Source organism: Phascolarctos cinereus, unplaced genomic scaffold (assembly GCF_003287225.1).
Source record: "Phascolarctos cinereus isolate Bilbo 61053 unplaced genomic scaffold, phaCin_HiC Scaffold_726;HRSCAF=1367, whole genome shotgun sequence".
Classification (NCBI taxonomy): domain Eukaryota; kingdom Metazoa; phylum Chordata; class Mammalia; order Diprotodontia; family Phascolarctidae; genus Phascolarctos; species Phascolarctos cinereus.
The window spans coordinates 49042144-49062516 of NW_027556098.1; the positions used below are offsets into that span (position 1 = coordinate 49042144).

A 20373-nucleotide genomic window follows, 5' to 3' on the forward strand; every position below is an offset into this window, starting at 1 on the left:
TGCTGTCACCATTATTATTAACTACTTGTTTTTGCTTTTTTCCCCCTACCTCTGAATATTTCCACTGTCCTGAAGTAATTCAGAGCAGCATAGATGAGCAGATCTTGAGACCTTTGACCAAAACTAAGACAGCTTCTAACTTCTCTGCAAAAGATAAGGCACAGAAAATGTGATTGGCTGGATGTGTTTCTGTGTTTATAATCTATTCTTCTAATTTGTACTTTTAGATCCTGGCAATACACCATGGTGGAAAATCAATATTATCCTGAGTTTGTCTCAAAAACTATTAATGTGTCACCTTTATTATAGAAAGTGGGAACCTGTCTGCAATTCCTTTTTTCTGAATTTAATGAATACACACAATATTTCCAAATACCAAATAGAATAGAAAAAAGATGAGAAAAACACTAAATCTCTATTACATAATTTATATAATCTTGCTTTTAAATATATAAGTACCCAAACATACATACATAGTAAAATTAATGTATTTCTTTCAAAGTTGTCCTGTTCGCCTACATTTCCTTCAGCTCTAATCTGTTCTTTTCTGTGTGTTTTATAAATTGCTTCAATGATCCTTCTTGTCTTTTCTTTTTTGGTGGGGGTGCTGGTAAAACTATTGCTGATTCTCATCCCCACTTTGAATTTCTTGCAATTAAAATAACCACAATCCTTGTAACAAATAAGCATAATCAAACATAAACAATACATACATTTGCCACATCCAAAAATGTGTGTCTCATTCTGAACTTTGGATCCATTACTCAAAGGAAATAGGTAGCATGCTAAAAGCATTGGTACTTTGAAATAGGGCTTGGTCAATTAGTTAACTCTTTCAAAGTTGGTTTTCATTACAATGCTTTAGCAATTGTATAAAATGCTCTCCTATTTCTATACTCATCTTCATCTGCATTAGTTCATGTTAACCTTCCTAGGTTTCTCTAAAATCACCTCTTTCATCATTTATGGCATAATAATATGCATTCATAAGCAATAATTTGTTTAGCTATTTATTCCCCAAATAAAATGTGCCTTTTTGTTCCTAGTTTTTGCTGTAAGAAAAGATCTGATATAAATATTTTTGTAAATATAGATCTCTTTCATCTTTCTTTGATATCTTTGAGGTATATACCTAGTAGTTATATTCCTGAGCAAAAGGGTAGGAAAAGCTTATTGACTTTAGGAACATAGTTCAAATTGCTTTCCACAATGGCTAGACCAATTTTATACCACCAACAGTATGCCAGTTTGTCTATCTTCTCCTAGTCCCTGTAGCAACTGTCATTTTCCTTTTTTGACATCTTTAACAATCTCACAGGTATTAAGTAGAACCTCAGAGTTGCTTTAATATGCATTTGTCCCGGCCTATCAAAGGCCAATCTCTTGGTACTTTTTTATTAAATGGTAGAACAAAATAAGACACCCACACATTATTCAACAATTAACCAAGGGAGGTTTACTCAATCATAGTAGAAGATTATTTAACAAGGATATACATTAAAGATACCCCAAATTGATTCAGCTGAATGAAGACCCCTTGCATTAACTGTTTTCATTGTAACCCCTAGCTAAGGATCATAAAGTGCCTAGACCTCTTACTGGGTGTTTTGCACTCAGGAGAGGAAAGAGTGATATCAACAGCCCAAGTATTCCCCTCAGCCAATTAAATCTGAAGGATGGTTTCAGTGTCTTTTAAGGAAAAACAAACTAGCCAGACTACATGGGGCATGGGTTTAGGATATTGTTTCCACTACAACATTTTTCAGTTAATAATTTGGAAATTATTCTGTCTCTGTGTTGATTACTTGAATTTGGGAAATGGCAGTTCCTTATATGTCTGGGATATCAAATCTTTATCAGAGACACTTGCTCCAAAGTTTTTTTTCCTACTTAATGATGTCTCTTCTAATTTTAACTACATTGATTTTATTTGTGGAAAAAAATATTTATATCATGAAATCAAACAAATTAAATTTTATCATTTGGTCATGTGGCAATTATTTTAGAAGCTGCTGGTATGTGTGCTCTGGAGAAATAATTACTGATGACTAGTGGAGGGTTGTTTTCCTAATCAATTTATTCCACATTCCATTAACTGTCATGATCACATACCGTGTATCTGAATCAATATAGGTATAGAGGGAAGAGACCAAAAAACTTAAGGGTAGCAAATTGAATATGTACTATTTTATCAATATTTCACTTCTAGATTAGACTTTAAACATCATGGGCTTAAAAACCAATTCTGAGATTAAAATGTCCAGAAATTTGGATGCAGCAATTACATTGTTAGATGTGAGAGAGGTCAGTAATTTTTTTTTTAAAAAAGGTCCATATACACCAAAATATTCCTAGCTGCACTTTTTTGTAATAGCAAAGAACTGCAAATAAAGTATATATCCATCAATTGGAGAATGGTTGAAAATGTTAAATGAATGGAACATGATATTACTGCACTATAAGAAATGGGGAATATGTTGAATATAAAAGAGATAATAGAAGACATAAACTTTTGCAAAGTGAAGTAAGCAGAAACATGAAAACATTATTTATGACAAACTTAGCAAGTAGTCATTCAATTTTGTTAATTTTTAAAATTTTTTTCAATTAACACATAGTTTAAAATTAATCTGACCCTCTTACTACCTTTCTACTCATTAAGCAAGTTTTTAAGAAACACACAAGACAAAACCCTCAATATGTGTGTGTATGGAATCTGGAAAAACAAATTCCCATGTTATGTCCAAAAATGCATGTTTTTCTGTATTTTAAGTTAATTATCTCTGTCAGGAAGTGAATGACCTGTCTCATCTTCATTTTTTATTTGTGGTTTATCATTGTGTTGATCAGCTTCTAAAATCTTTCAAAGATACTTTTCTCTATAATGTTGTTATCCTTGTATAATTGTTCTTTAAGCTCTCATTTTTCTCTGTATGAGTTTATTAACCCTCCCAGTTTCCTCTAAGATTGTCCACTTCATAATTTCTTGTGGTATAATAATATTCCATTACATGCATATTCATTAATCATTCCTCAATAATTGAGTATTCTTTTTGAGTACTCCCTTTGTTTCCATTTTTTGGCAACCATGAAAAAGATTACTATAAATACTTTTGTACATATAGATTTTTTTCATTTCCTTTGATTTTTTTTAAAATATAAGCCTAGTAGTGGTATAGCTGGGTCAAAGGCTATGTGCAGCTTGGTAATTTTCTGGGAATAGCTCCAAATTGCTTTCCACAATGTTTGGACAAATTCACAGCTCCACGAATAGTTTTACCACAGTCCCTTCAACACTTGGTATTTTCTTCTTTTTGTCATCTTTACCAGTATGATAGGTATGAAATAGAACCTCAGCTTGCATTTCTTTAATTAATAGTAAATTAGAATATTTTTAAAAATATGATTGTTGATAGTTCAGATTTCTTCCTTTGAAAACTGCCTGTTCATTTTTGACTAATCTTTGGGAAATGATAGTCTTTGAATTAATTCTCATATATCTTGGAAGTGAGACCTTTTTCAGAGAAACATGTTATATAGATTTTTTTACCACTTACACATTTCCCCTTTATTTACATTAGATTGTTCATGCAAAAAACTTTTAAAATTTTGTATATTCCAAATAATTCATTTTATTTTGTGTGGTCCTCTTTATTTGTTTAGTCAACAACTTTTCCCCTGTTAATAGATCAGATTTTTTTTATTGCTCCTGAAATTTGTTGATGATGTGACCTTTTATATCTATGTCATGCATACTTTGGAAGTTTAACTTGGTTAAACTTGTTAGAATATAGTTCGCTGCTGCCAGACTGCTGTTTTATTTTCCCAGTAATTTTTGTCAAATACTGAGTTCTTCCTGGTACACTTATATAACAAAGTGACCATAGGCAGAAGGAAAAGACTCATATATTATATATAATATATATATATATATATATATATATATATATATATACATATATATATATATATATATATATGTATATATATTATATATATTATATACATATATATATATATATATATGTATATATATAATATATATAATATACATATATATATATATATATGTATATATATATATATATTATATTATATATATATATGTAAATACATAGAGTAGTACTTTGTGTTACAAAAGAACTGCTACCAAAGTTGGTGCTCATCAACTGGAGAATGACTGAATAAATTATGGCAAATAAATATAATAGATTGTTGTCTCTTGAAAAATGAATTTAAAAAAGGGATAGATTTAATGAGATCTGCAAGACTTGCATGAAATGATACAGACTAAAGTGAATGGAAACATGCAAATAATTTGTACCACCACAAAAACAATATTGTAAAGAGAAACAATTTTGAAAGCATTGAGAACTCTTATCAATGTAATGAGCAATATGACCAATTTAATTCTGCACTGTCTTCTTCTCTTGAGTTTCTTTTTCCCTTATCTTATCATTGATCTTGCCCTACCAAAGCTTATCCTTGGATGACTCCCACCAACTACTTTCATCCTCATTCACACACTACTGAAAAATTTTGGAGAAAGAAACAAAGCTGCCTGAATCCACCACAAATTTATGTTATATAACCTCAACTCATTGTCAACGCATTGTCTATTTAACTATTCTGTTTACACAGAGAGCAGTGGAAGACAATGAGAAAAGGAGAAAGGCCTTGGGGCCTTTTGTTCATTGAGGCCATATGGCTCCCTAAAACCGCTTTCTGTCCTTGATTTATGAATTTGCTCTTTTTCATGCTAGGTAAACAGAATAGACTCCAAACTTGTGAGTTTTGAAAGGTCAGTAGAATGAGCCACAGGAATTCAGAAGTCATTGTCCAAATTAGATTTTACAACCAGCCCAGCAATAATGCTTTTTGAGGTCCAAGGAATAGCTTTAAGAATGGCCTTCTGAATGCAAACCACCAAAATTGAGAGGAAAAATCCATCAGCCTTCATGAAACTTGGTGAGACCAGGTTGGAACTAAGCTAAATTACGAACCTGCTCCCATCAGAGACTGAGATGGTATAAAGGAAAGCATAATAAAGTCAATATTGCCATTGTAAATTTTTGGAATTTCTTAAGTTATTCCTAAACTCTAACTCTTTTAAAAATTGTTCTAAACAAACTTTTTGCAGTGAAAAATCCTAATTGTTAATTTGTAGTCCTTAATTTAAGTCTTTTCCTCATCTTACTTTTATTTTCTTCATTTTTTCTTCCTTATCTCTTTAAATATACAACTTCTTAGAACAAGAGTTGTTCTGAATAGTAGACTAAATTTTTCAAAGAAAAAAAATAGTACATTCTTCAGTTTGAGAGCACTCAATGAAAAATTGCTGCAAATGGTACATAAATCCTTTACAAGTTTGTCCCTTCCTTCATGAGGTACAAAATAACTCCTAGTGACAATTCATGGCTTTTCCAAGTTGAAAGAACACTTCAGCAGTGCTGATCTGAACACAAAACCTTCCGTTCTTTATAGGAGTACATCAAATACACTCTTCTAATCCAGTTTATGGGCTCCCTCTTCTAGGAACAAAACCTATACTCAAAAAGGTAAGAGATTTCAGAATGTAAATTTTAGTGCCTCAGATCCCCAGACCAGATACATTAGTAGAGAATAGAAGCAAAACTTGTTTCCAATAATAGGTTATCAACACTAATTTCTCATATCCCCAAAATAGGTATTCTATGAATTACCACAGCCTACAATCCAATAACTGGGATTTTAAATTATTATTTCCTGGGAAATAGATGCTTTTTTCAAATCAGTTTTTCTTTTCTTTCACTAAAAACCTTAACTACTAGTAGGCACAATTTCATTTGTCAATAAATCTTCATAGCTTACAAATGAAAACTGAGCTAAATTTAAAAAAAAATATTAGGATATCATTTCTTCAAAATTTCATTCACTTTACATTTCATTGAATAGTAGATTTAGAGCAAGAAGGGAACTTAAAAATAGTCCACTTTATTGTACATATAATGAAACTGAAACTTAGAGAAGCTAATGTGACACAGCTAATAATTGTCAGAGTTGGGATCTTAACCTAGGCTTCCTGAATCCAACTTTATCATTTCATCCACTATGCCACACTGCCTCCCAAAGGTCCATTTTCAAATCAAAGAACTTAAAAATAAAATCCCATGCATTATCAATTCCATCACTGGAATCAAATGCAAAAATTTTCCCTTGAAGTATGTTCTCATTGATTTTGTTCTCATTATAAGAATCTGTTTGACAGACTGAGAAAATGTTGTATTGGAAAACATTTTAAAATCTGAAATAATTGATTTTGCTCGTCTCTCCTTGTTGATAAAAAAAAACAGGATAGTGTGACTCAGAATATATTTAAATTATTAAACTCATTATATGCCAAACACTTGAAGTTTTTCTGCAACACACCATATACTTTTAACTGCAAGTTGCAGTTAGCCATACAATGCTAACTAGAGAAAGAGGGGAGAGAGAAAGAGAGAGAGAGAGAGAGAGAGAGAGAGAGAGAGAGAGAGAGAGAGAGAGAGAGAGAGAGAGAGAGAGAGAGAGAGAGAAAGTATGTCCCCCACTTGATTTCTAGGTAATAGTTACATTAAGTAACTATTTAAATTTAACTGAAGCAAGGTTATTATATCAACAACATATATAGCATTCATATTTTCTTTTTTATGACTGCAAGAATAATGTTTGCTACATAAAAGAGTCTCCTTTCCTCCTCCAGTAAAAATAACAAAAAGAAAGTAACTTCATGGTTTTAATTGTGTCACTCATATCTACTGCTGATGCAGCTCTCAGAAGAAAATACAATTTCATGGGAGTTTTTTTGGTTTCAATTAATAAACATTTATATCCTCACCCTCCCATGTCCCCCAATACAGAAAGAAAAAGAAAAAGAGAGGAAAAAGAAGGAAGGAAGGAAGATAGAGAAAGGAAGGAAGGAAGGAAGAAAGAAAGAAAGAAAGAAAGAAAGAAAGAAAGAAAAAAGAAAGAAAGAAAGAAAGAAAGAAAGAAAGAAAGGACATTTTAACTTAACATGCATGTGTTGTACTATGTAGTCAAGCAAAAAAAAAAAAAATTCCCACATTGGCCATGTCAAAAAAAGTCTCAGTTATCTTTAAGCCTGAAAGTCCCTCCAAAAAATACCCACTAACCTCAAAATGTATTCAAACACTGATCAGTCCAATTCCCAAATCCTAAAATATTTTGAAAAGAAAGAATTTGGCTTTATACGTTTATGGACATGGTGTTAAAATGTTCAGAAGCTCATAAACTTTTGCTTCAAGGAGGTAGGATTGGATTCATAGAAAACACTCAATTTACCTTAATATTGACTGAGTCTGAACTATATCTTTTAATCAGTTCTGTTTGTTTAACGAAAGTTAACATCTGAGACAGTTGGAAAATAAGGAAAAACATAATCTTTCCGTATTTTCAGTGTCTTCTTCCAAAAAAAGGTAGTAAATGAAATAATTGCATAACTCCAAAATTTTTAAGCAAGTAGTGCTACTTTTAATCACATAGAGATCCAAGTAGACAAGTGCTGCTTTCCCACCTTGCCAAATGAAGAATTTTAAGAATAAATTCTATCTTTGAATATCTATATAAATATAAATTTTATATACATACAAGATCTGTACATATATATGTATATATGTATATATATATATATATATGTGAAAATTAAGACTGTATGGTACAAATTAACATGGATAAATTTGTGAAGATCTTATCAAGGTATCTGAATGCAAATGTGAACTCTTGAATTAGATTATCAATTGATTTATCAGATAAATATTTTGTCTATTGAAAAATTATTTCCTCCTTAATTCAACTGAGAAATTGCAACATAAACAAAAGGACAGATTGGAATGAAAACAAGAAATTAAATATGCCTCCAATATCTAAAATATGCCTACAAAAGCTTGTATTGCCAACATTTCCAAAACATATTTAATCTAATTTATGTCTATGCTCATGCAATAAAGATGTAAACCCTCACTCTACTTTTTTTCCAATATTGAATTCTAGCTGTTTTTCCATAAGAAAGGAAGAAAGAAAGAAAGAAAGAAAGAAAGAAAGAAAGAAAGAAAGGAAGGAAGGAAGGAAGGAAGGAAGGAAGGAAGGAAGGAAGGAAGGAAGGAAGAAAGAAGGAAGAAAGAGAGAGAGAGAGAGAGAGAGAGAAAGAAAGAAAGAAAGAAAGAAAGAAAGAAAGAAAGAAAGAAAGAAAGAAAGAAAGAGAAAAAGAAAAAACAGTTTAAGCAAGCTCTCTGGTTCTCAACTTGTCTTTTTACATTCATGTCTTACTAGTATTATTATTAACAAACTTTTGTTGCTTCTTTCACAAAACTATCCATTATTATTTAAAAGAAGTTAACCACAAAATAATATTTAATGGCTCGATTTAAAAAATACATATATATACATGTGTATGTGGAAAAATATCTATGTAGTAGAATATTATTGAACTATTAAAAAAAAAGAAGAAGGGGGTGGTTGAAGAGAAACCTGAAAAGACTTGTATGAACTGATAGAGTGAATTGAGTAGAATGAGGAAACAATTTATACAATAACAGTATCACAAAGACAAAAAAGTTTGAAAAAACTCTGACTAACGCAATAACCTACCACAGGTGCAGAGGATTCATGAAGAAACATGCTACCTTACATGAAAAAATAGTTCTCAGAAGAAGAATTGTAAACTTTTAATAACCATATGAAAGAAATGTGAGTCAAAAAAACTCTAACTTCAAAACTCTTACTTCAAACCTTGAAAATTGGCAATGATAAAGGATGGAAATAGGCAATGTTGGAGGGACTGTGGAAAGATAGGCACACCAGTACATTGGTGGAGCTTTCAATCAGGAAAAACATTTAAGAAAGCAATTTGAAATTATGAAAACAAAGTGATTAGAATGTTCATACCCTTTATTGAGAGATGCCATGACAAGGCTTAATACAACAAGTAGGACAACAATAAGAAAAAAGCCAAAATATTTATAGCAGCAATTATTGTTATACCAAAGAATCAGTAACAAAGTAGATAATCACCGACTGGGGAATGGCTAAACATATTATGGTACATGTATGAATTGGTATATTACTGTAATGTAGGAGATGATGAATACAAAGAAACATGAAAGACACTTGAACTGATGCAGGCTGAAGTAAGTAGAATTAAGAAATCAATACACTCAATGACTACAACAATAGAAAGAACAACCATACAAAGAAATGCAAAAAAAAATTAAAAAGAATACAAAGAAAATCAAAAATTAATTTTGTAGAGTTGAAAGAATAAATTATAGCCCAAAAGAAGAAACCTGAGAAGATATCTCAATCTAGGAATGTGCTAGTAAATTTGACAACCTGTTATCTGGGGGGAAATGCACATATGACAATTTTTTTTTCCATTTTGAATTTAAAATATAAAGACAAAAAAAGAACATGTCCATGTACATAGCACAATCTGAAAAGAGAATTTGCTATAAAACTATGAATTTACAATTCAGTTTATTTTTTTAACTATATGACAGGTACTACTCATTTTCAAAGCTACTCTGCTGTCTGTGCTTCCTTCTACATTTTCTTTTATTCTCTGCTGGGCACTTTTAATAATTTTTCCCTTCCTCCCTTACATACCTACCCTAGAAATAACTATGATTAGACACAAATATGTGGATACACACACACACACACACACGTAAAACCATACCATACATGACTTCTATTTCTAAGTTCTTTCTCTGGAGGCAGATAGTATCTTTCTTAATACATCCTTTGTAGTTAATTTGGATAAATACTCTAAATGACTTAGTTGATCAAATTATAATGCTCTTTATCTCTTGTTAATTCATAAAGTTGTTCTTAAAACAATATTGCTGTTACTGTATACAATGTTCTCTTGGTTCCACTCATTTCACTCTTCATTATTTTGTACACATCTCTCCATGTTTTTCTAAAATCACTAAGCTCATCATTTTTATAGCAGAGTAGTATTGAATTGTGATTATAACACCACAATTTGTTCAACCATTCCCCAACTCATGAACATTCCCATAATTCCAGCTCTTTGCCACCACAAAGAGAGCTGCTATGAATATTTTAGAACATTTAGGTTGTTTTTATTTTTCTCTAATCATTTTGGGAAACAGACTTAATAGTGGTGTTGCTGCGTCAAAGGATATACATCATTTTATTAACTCTTTGGACGTAATTACAGATTGCTCTCCAAAATGGTTGAATTAGTTCACAGCTCAACCAACAATGAATTAGTGTCTCAATTTCACCACTTTCCCTCCAACATTTGTGACTTTCCCCTTCTATCACTTTAGCTAATCTGATAGGTACAAAATGGTATCTCAAGGTTATTTTGATTTGCATTTCTCTAATCTATAGTGATAGAGCATTTTTTTATATGACTATAAATTGTTTTGATTTCTTCATTGGAAAACTGCCTGTTCATATCTTTTCATCCTATCTTTTGATCAATTGAGGAATGACTCATATTCTTATATATTTGACAAAGTTTTTTATATATTTGAGATATGAGACCTTTGAGAAACTGTCTATAAAATTTTCCCCCCAATTTTCTGCTTTCCTTCTGAGCTTGGCTATATTTTTTTTATTTGTACATTTGCTTTTATTTAATGTAATTGAAAGTACACATTTTATACCTCATAATGCTCTTTATCTCTTGTTAATTCATAAATTACTCATAAGACTGATATGTATATTATATTTTGTGTTCTAATTTTCTTGGAATATTTCCCTTAGTATCTAGGTCATGTGTTCATTTTGACTTTATCTTGGTAGATGGTGTAAGATATTGGTCTACGCCCAATTTTTACCATACTGCTTTCTAGCTTTCCCAACAATTTTTTTTTTGCAAAATGATGCATTCTTATCCCAAAAATTTGCCTTTACACTTGTCAAATTCAAGGTTACTATATTTATTTACTGCTATAAATTGCATGTTGGAAATCCTAGCAATAACAGTAAGAGAACAAAAATAAATAGAAGGAATCAGAATGGACAATGAGGTAATAGAACTGTCTCTTTTTTGCAGATGACATGAAATGATATGATTGAAGATCCTAAACACTTGTTGTTAGGAGGAGAGGTTAGAGCTAGAATGTCATTTGCACAGAGATGATAATTGAAATCATGGGAGGTAATGAGATCAGCAAGGGAAATAATATAGAGGGAGAGCCACATGGTGGAGTACAGGCTGGGACCCAACTGAATTCTCCCAACATTTCCCTTCAAGCAACTTTAAAATAACACCTCAAATCATATTTTGGATTAGCAGAGCCAACAAAAGGTCAGAAGGAGACATTTATCCAGCCTAAGACAACTTAAGAAAGCTCTATAACACTGTGGTGGCAGGAGCACCTCATGGGCCCTGGAGGTGCCCGTGATAGGAACAGCAGCACCTTTGGGAACTCTCATTCCAGAAATAGTAAAGGAATCAGACACCTGGACAAAAAGAGATTAGAAAAGACTCTTTGCTGGAACTGTGTGTAGCTGGCACTGATTGGCAATTCAATTGCCCATAAGGAGTACTGAGTCATAGTTCCAGGGCAGAGAGGAGCACTAGCACTTGTGGCTGCAGGAGAGCAGGGGACGTGGTTACAGTTTCACAGTCAAGAGGAGCATTAGTACTTGTGGTGGCAGGGGAACTTCCTGAGTAAAGGCTAGAATGCATACCAGGAGAGCAGTGACCATATCTCTCCCAGGATTGCACCACTTTGTAAGCACTAAAAACTTGCAGACCCCCAGGCCTAGCTCTGAAAACAGCAATTTGAGAAACCTGTGCTCTATCCACTGTGCCACCTAGCTTCCCCTCAGTTACTTCTTGAAAGAGATCACAAAATAAAAACTTGCAGAAATATTATACCCAAATTCCAGAGATCCCAGGCCAAGGAGAAAATATTGCAAGTAGCCAGAAAGAAACAATTCAAATATCATGGCGCCACAATCAGGATAGCACAAAATTTAACAACTTCCACATTAAAGCACGAGGCTTGGAATATGATATTCCAGGAGGCAAAGGGGCTATGATTACCAAGAATAACCTATCCAACGGGGGGGAAATGGATATTTAATGAAATAGAGGAATTCCAAGCATTCCTGATGAAAAGACCAGAGCTGACTAGAATACTTGACATTCAAACAGAAGACTCAAGCAAATAATAAAAAGATAAATATGAAAGAGTAATCATAATGGACTCAATAGAGTTAAATTATTTACATTCCTATATGGGAAGATGATACATGTAACCCCTAAGACCTTCATTCATATTAAGGCACTTAGAAGGCATCTACATAAACATTAAAAAGTATATAGTGATTATGTGGGGTTGATCTCCAAATTAGATAGATGATAGATAGATAGATAGATAGATAGATAGATAGATAGATAGATAGATAGATAGATATGAAAGAGGAATGCACTGAGAGAAGGGGAAGGTAGAGACAGAATGGGGAAAAATTTCTCACATAAAAAAGGCATGTAAGTAAAAGCTTTTACAGTAGGGGGCAAATAAGGGTGTAACAGGCAATATTTAAGCCTCACTTATTGGACATGGATCAAAGAGGGAAGAACACATATACATACTCAGTTGTGTTTAGAAATCTATCTTACCAACAGAGAAAAGGAAGAGGTATGGGGAAGGGGAGGATGATAAAAGAGAGGACAGATTAAGGGAGGCAGTGTTCAGAAGCAAAATAGAATTTTGAGGAAGGGCAGTATAGAAAAGAGAGAGAAGGATAAACAGAAGAAAATAGGATGGAGTGAAATACTCTGTTAGCAATCATAACTGTGCATATGAATGGGATGAGCTAAACCATAAAATGGAAGCAGATAGCAGAATGGATTAGAAACCAGAATCCATCAATATGTTGTATACAAGAGATACACTTGAAACAGAAAGATACCCAGAGTTAAAACATAGATGGCTGGGGCAGAATCTATTACGCTTCAGCTGAAGTTAAAAAAAAAAAAAGGCAAGGGAAGTAATCATGATCTCAGACAAAGCAAAAGCAAAATTAGACCTAATTAGAAGAGATAATCAGGGAAAGTACATTTTGCTAAAAGATACCACTGACAATGAAGATCAAAATTTTTAAAGCAAGTTACCCTGAAAAAAGCCTCATTTTTCAAATATATGTGGAGCTGTCAAATTTATTGTTAAAAATGAGCCATTACTCAAATGATTGATGGTCAAAAGATATGAGTGAGAAGTTTTCAGAAAAAGCTATTTATAATTCTATAGAAAAAATGCTCAAAATCACTATTGATTAAAGAAAGATAAATTAAAACACCTCTGAGGTACCATCTCACACCTATCAGAAATGACAAATACTGGAGGGCATGAGAGAAAATAGTACATTGATGAACTGTTCATGGAGTAATGAACTGGTCCAATGATTCTAGAGAACAATATGGAACCATGCCCAAAGGCCATGAAACTGTGCATACCCTTTGATTCAGCAATATCACTACAAGGCCTATATCCCAAGCAGATCAGGAAAAGGACCAATACGTACAAAAATATTTATAGTAGCTCTTTTTGTGGTGGCAAAGAATTGGAAATTAAGCTGATGCTCATCAAATGGGAAATGGCTGTACAAGTTGTGGCATATAAATGTAATGGAATACTTTTGTGCTATAAGATATGATGGGGGTGAGAAAAACATAGTAAGATCTATATGAACTGATGCAGCATGCAGTAAGAAGAACTGAGAGCTCAGTAACAACATTATTGTAAAGATGATCAGCTGTGAAACACTTGGCAACTCTGATCAACACAATGATCCAAGACAATTGCAAAGGACTCATGATGAAAAAATGGTTTCCACTTCCACAGAGAAAACTATTGAACTCTGAGTTAAAATTGAATCATTTTCTTTCTTTCTTTTGCTTTGTTTTGAGATATGGCCAATATGGAAACACATTTTGTATGTTTCACATGTATATATTGCTTGTCCTCTCAGTAGATGAGGGAGGGGTGGAAAAGAGGAAGAAAATCTGGAACTCAAAATTTCATAAGAAAAGAATGCTTAAAATAACTAATAAATAAATATTTTTTAACAAAGAAGATAATAATATAGAGGGAGAAAAGAAGTCTCCTTGAAGGACCCCAGTGTTAGTGGGCATAATGTGGATAATGATCCAGCAAAGAAAACAAAGGGAATAGTCAAATAAGTAGGAAGGGAACCAGGAGAGATCAATGTCATGAAAACTAGAGAGAAATATAAAGAAAATAGCAGTGATGTAATACTATTATACTGTAAGAAATGATGAAATTAATGATTTCAAGAAAACCTGGGAAGATTTGTGTGAACTGATGCAAAATGAAGTAAGCAGTGCCAGAGAATAGTTTTTACAATAACAATGATGTAAAGACAATCAACTTTGAAAAATTTAGGAATTATGATCAACACAAGGACCCTCCACAATTCCAGTGGATTCATGGTGAAATATAATGAAATACATAACATGCAATGGCATTTTCTCTGGCTCTACCCTATAACTGTAATGCTCTTATGTCTATCAATTGGCTTTCCTACCTTCCTCCCTGCAAAATAACTTTTCTAGAAGGCTAATTAAGTTTATTTGCCTGATTTTTAATGGGGAGTATATCTGTGGAGTTTGTTAATGACAGTAGTGTCATATAATCCCTTAAGGCTACCCCTAGCTTCTCAAAATAGCAGTACTCAGTTATTGGGGTGTAGGGTATACTCAGGGAAGACCAGTATGAGGGCTGCTAAACCCTTTTCAGGGTTACTTTTCACCTTTGATGTCTACCTGATACACCCAACTCTCACCTGTAGATCCAAGAAACTGTAGCAAGCACAGTGGCCACACCCTAGTAAACAGTTTTGGTAAACAGGCAAAACCAGATGTAGGGTAACTGAGGGGTCTCAACCTCTTCAGTGAGTTAGGGGTGGGGGAGTGTCTACCCTAAGCCTGTGAAGACTTCCAACAACACAATGGGCAAACAAAAAAAAATTCCTCCAATGGCCATGAAGACCACTGAAGCAGGCACTGTGGATTGCTTAGAGTTTGCTTATACATCAAAGACCCCAAAGTCATACACTGCATCCTGAACCATCACCAGTCATCTTGACTCTGATAACTCAGGAAGAAAGAGTGAGGCCAATGACTTTGCTCTACTCTGCCTCACTTAAATACAACTTATGAGCCAATCAAAAGGTATCACTCATATCACTTTACCATTTTTACCTATCTTAGAGTCCTGTGGCAAAAGGCAAGTGATGAAGCAGCAGGTATGGATACCCTGGGAGCTGCGGTCACAACCCCACACACAGGTAGCCTGGGCCATAGAATTATCTTCTCACTGGACTGAAGCAACAGTGGGATTCAGTAGGCCGAGTGTCTGATCAGCCTTTTTTAAGGACTGCACTCCTCAACTCCTATTGTGAGGAAGGGGCTAGAAAAGTGCCCTAAAAATTGTCTGCCTCACCCAATTCTGGTCTGCTTACCACATCAAGTGGGATCCTACCCTATAGTTGAAACACACAAAAAAACTATAAAAAACCTTTGCAAAAATGATTCCACTCACCATTGGTACATGGAATGTATACACACTTATGGACAACATGAAATCCAGTAGACCTGAAAGACAAATAGCTCTTGTTGGGAGGGAATTCAGCAGGTATCACTTCCAAATAGCAGCCCTAAGTGAAACAAGACTGGCAAATGAAAGTCAGCTTACAGAAGTCGGAACTGGATACATGTTTTTTTGGAGTCACCACAGTAAAGGGGAGTGCTGTGAAGCTGGCATAGGTTTTGCAACCAAAACTAATCTAGTCAACAAACTTCTGCTCTTACCAAAAGGAGTGAATGACAGGCTCATGACAAAGAGATTGCCACTTGCAGGAAAGTGCCATGCCACCATCGTCATTGCATATGCTCCCATCATGACAAACCCTGATGAGGTCAAAGAAAAAATTTATGAAGACCTGAAGACCTTCATCATCAATGTGTCAAAAGAGGACAAGCTTGTAATTCCAGATGACTTTAGTGCAAGAGTAGGCACAGACTACCAGACACGGCAAGGAATCCTAGGGAGGAATGGAGTCAGGAACAGCAACAGCAATGGTCAATTACTATTGAAGACTTGCATCTCATGACCTTCTCATCCCCAGCACTGTCTTTGTTCACCTAAATGCAATAAAACTTCATGGATGCACCCTCACAGCAAATATTAGCATTTGATAGATTATGTCCTTGGAAGTAGAAGAGACAGACAGGATGTGGAAGTGACTAAGGTAATGTGTGGCACAGAGTGCTGAACTGATCACAAACTTATCCTCTCCAAGCTAAATATTTGCATTCAATGTAAGAGCAATCCCCAAGGAATTATGACTACCAGAAGACTTAATGTCAACAGATTATAATGGGTACAATTCTCTCAGTGAGAAAAGTTCGTTGTTAAGTTGGAGGGAAAGCTGAGCCGACATAGTTGGCAACAATGGAGCAGAAAAGGAGTGGGCAGCTTTCAGAGATTTGCTTTACTCATCTGGGCCAGAATACTCACAAATATTAAGATGGATTTGATAAAAAATGATGGGGAAATGAAGAAGCTGCTAAATTAAAAACAAGATCTCCACAGTGTTTACCAGCAGGATAGCTAATCTGTTTATAAGAAGGCAGGATTTAACTCCATCAAAAGTAAAGTGCAAGCAAAACTTAAAAAGATGCAGGATTCTTGGCTCAGTAAAAAGGCAGATGAAATTTAATTTTGCACTGATAATAACAAGACAAAGCACTTTTATGGTGCCTTGAAGGCTATTTATGGGCCAAAGGCCTGTAGCACATCTCAGCTATTCAGTACTATGTAACCACATTGATTAGTGACAAGGACATGATTCTGGAGAGAGAGGCTGAACACTTTCATAGTATTCTCAACATGCCATTATCAATCAATGCTGAAGCCACTAACCAAATACCTCAGGCTGAAGCCAATCCCTCTTTAGCTGAATTCCAACTGATGAAGAGGTTGTGAATGCTATTACACTCCTCTCACGAGTCAAAGTACCTGGTACTGATTCTATTCCAGCTGAGATTTACAAGGCAGGGGATCTGCTGCTCATATAAAAGCTGACTGAAATTTTCCCTATTATATGGCAAGAGGAGTAGGAGTTCAAGGATGCCTCCATTGACCATCTCAAAAGGTAAAGAAAATAGATTGTCCTATGATGATCACAGGGTGGGAGGGCATGTCTTTCTCTTCATCATTATTGGCAAGATTCTTGCCAGAATCCTCCTTCCCAGAGCTTATCCTTCACCTGGAAGATGGTTTTCTACCTTGAAGTCAGTGTGGAATGGTTGATATGGTGTTTGCTACCCAACAACTCCAAGAGAAATGACAAGAGCAGAATAGAGGTCTGTATACAACATTCATTGATCTGACCAAGGCCTTTGATACTGTCAGTTCTGAAGGCTTATGGGAAATAATGGCAAATTTTAGCTCCCCAGAGAAGTTCTTCAGTATTGTATGTCAATTTGTTGTTGTTGTTGTTGTTGTTGAGGGGTTTATAGAGATAATAGGGAGTAAATAACTTTGCCCAGGTCATAATACCTAGTAAGTGTCTGAGGCCCTGTCTCAAGGGCTAGTGCTCTATCCACTGTGCTACCTAGCTGCTTGTACAGGTTCTGGATAATGGATAATGCTCTCACACTTTCCCAGTCACCAACAGAGTGAAGCAAGGCTGTGTGCTTGTTCCCATGCTTTTTAGCATAACATTTTCAGCCATGTTGTCAGACACCTTCAACGAGGACAACAAGATCAGCTATTACATTGATGGTAAATTATTTAATTTGAAAAGGCTACAAGTCAAAGTTAAAGTGGAGAGAAAGTTGGCCTATGATTCTTTTGCTCACAGATGATTTTGCATCCAATGCATTCTCTGAAGCTGAGATGCAACAAAATATGGATCAATTCTCTGCTGCTTGTGTTAATTTTGGCCTGACAATTAACAACAGGAAAACAAAGGTTCTCCACCAGTCAGCAGCATACCATCCATACATGGAACCATTGGTTACAGCAAATGGAGAAATTTTGAATGCTGTAGATAAATTCACTTACCTTGGCAATATGCTTTCCATGGATGTACACATAGCTGATGAGGTTGATGCACACATTGCCAGAGCTAGCTCAGTGTTTAGGAGGCTCCTAAGGAAAGTGTGGGAGAGAAGAGGTATTAGACTGCCTACCAAACGGAAGGTCTACAGAGCCATTGTACTCACCTCATTGTTGTATGCCTGCAAAACGTGGATAGTATACCAGTGCCATGCCAGGAAACTGAATTGCTTCCATTTGAATTTTCTTAGGAGGATTCTGAAGATCACCTGACAAGATAAGATACCAAACACTGAAGTCCTTTCTCAAGCTGAAAAACCAATATTCAAATTCTGCTCCAGAGAGCCCAATTTTGATGAGCTGGCCACATTATTTGAATGCCAAAATTATGTTTCCTAAAAGATTATTTTATGGACAACTCATACGAGGCAAGTGCTCACATGGAGATAAAAAGAAGCAATACAAGGACTTTCTCAAGGTCTCTCTGAAGAACTTTGGAATTGATTGTATGACATAGGAGACACTGGCACAGGACCATCCAGCACAGCATGCCTGCATCAAAGAAGACACTGTGCTCTAGGAGTGAATTTAACCTCATAGATAACATAGAATTGCAGTAGCTCAAAAGAAACCTGAGATGCACAGATTTAGAGACATCTCTATTCCAGATGTTCATGTGGACTATTTGTGCTTTACTTGTGGTAGAGCCTTCCAAGCTCTACCAAGCTTTACTTTGGTACTCTTCAAGATTGAAGGACAACAACCAAGCAACCAGTCAGCTGTTCTTTGGTGACCCACTCCAACCTGAGCAAGTGAATACCATTTGGGGAAAAGTCTCTACAGGGATTGCTACACTATTATAATATTAAATTTAACATACGCTGAAGGCAATAATAATAATAACAAATATTATGTGATAGATGTTACATTTTCCTATATAAATATATGTACTGTTCTTTGTAGTTTAAAATGACTGGTGGTAGATAGCTAGTTAGCTAGCTAGATCAGTAGACAGCTAGATAAAGCACTAATTACATGCTTCCTATGTGTCAGTCATTGCATGCTAAGCGCTCGGTTTACAAAACAAAGGGCAAAAATGGTCCCTACTTTCACAAGGAACTTACATGTTAAAAGGGGGAAGCAAAACATAAAAGAAGAAGAAAAAAAGTAAATATATAATATGTGCATATATGTTATTTAACATGTTTATATTAAATACGCATGCATACATATATGTGACTGAGTCAGAGAGAGGAAGAGACAGAGAGAGAGACAGACAGACAGACAGAGAGAAAGAGAGAGAGAGAAGGAAGAAGGAAAGAAGAAGGATCTACCAAACAAAGATAAGAAACAAATATGAAGTTCTTCCAGCAAATGGAAGAAGGGAATTATAAGGAAGAAGCAATTGCATGGCTAACCAATAAGGGAAAACTATTGTGATGTAAGAAATGACAAATTGAGCAGTTTCAGAGGAAACTTAGAAAGCCTCTATGAACTGATGCAGATTCAAATGAGCAGAGCTAGGGGAACAATTTATACAATAACAACAACACTGTAGATAAAACAACTATAAGATACTTTAGAATTTTGATTAATGGATTCATAAACCACAAGGCTAGAAAACTGAATGTAGAACATACTCCTCATCTTCTGCCACAGAGTTGATGAACTTAAAATACAGAGAGAATCATACATTTTTGGGGATGGCCAATTTGAGAATTTGTTTTAATGGAATAGGGATGTTATTATTAATTTTTTTGTTTTGCTTTTCTTTGTTCTTCTTCAATGGGGAGGTACAGATTGCAAATAGTGTAAATAATGTAAATGTAAACATTTTTTTAAAAGAGCAGTTGTGTGGGGCAGCTAGGTGGTGCAGTGGATAAAGCACTGGCCCTGAAGTCAGGAGTACCTGAGTTCAAATCCGGCCTCAGACCAAACACTTGACACTTACTAGCTGTGTGACCCTGAGCAAGTCACTTAACCCCAAATTGCCTACAAAGAAACAAAAACAAAAAGAGTAGTTGTGCTCTAAGCAATGATTTAGATCTACAGGTATTTTCAGAGAAATCATTCAGTAAGAGTCTAAAGAAAAAGAGAGCACCGTGACTACTTTTTGACCTGAAAATTGTAGAGAGGTCTGTCTGCTAGCTCCCCATAGCATATCTCCCAGGGCCACCAAGAACCTCGCAAGACTTCTCAAGCTACATGACCACCATCCATATCGACCTAATAATACCAATTACCTTAGATTTCTATATGTGAA

At 34.7% G+C, this 20373-nt stretch overlaps 1 protein-coding gene across 1 annotated transcript in view; it reads right to left on the reverse strand.

Moving 5' to 3' along the window:
* Nucleotides 1-18379, reverse strand: part of ERG (ETS transcription factor ERG) — a 172438-nt gene extending 154059 nt beyond the window's left edge. The window contains exon 1 of the mRNA XM_078146531.1: nucleotides 18278-18379. The gene's annotated coding sequence lies outside the window, so the exon portion shown is untranslated. The remainder of the gene's footprint in view (nucleotides 1-18277) is intronic.
* Between the last annotated feature and the right edge of the window lie 1994 nt (nucleotides 18380-20373).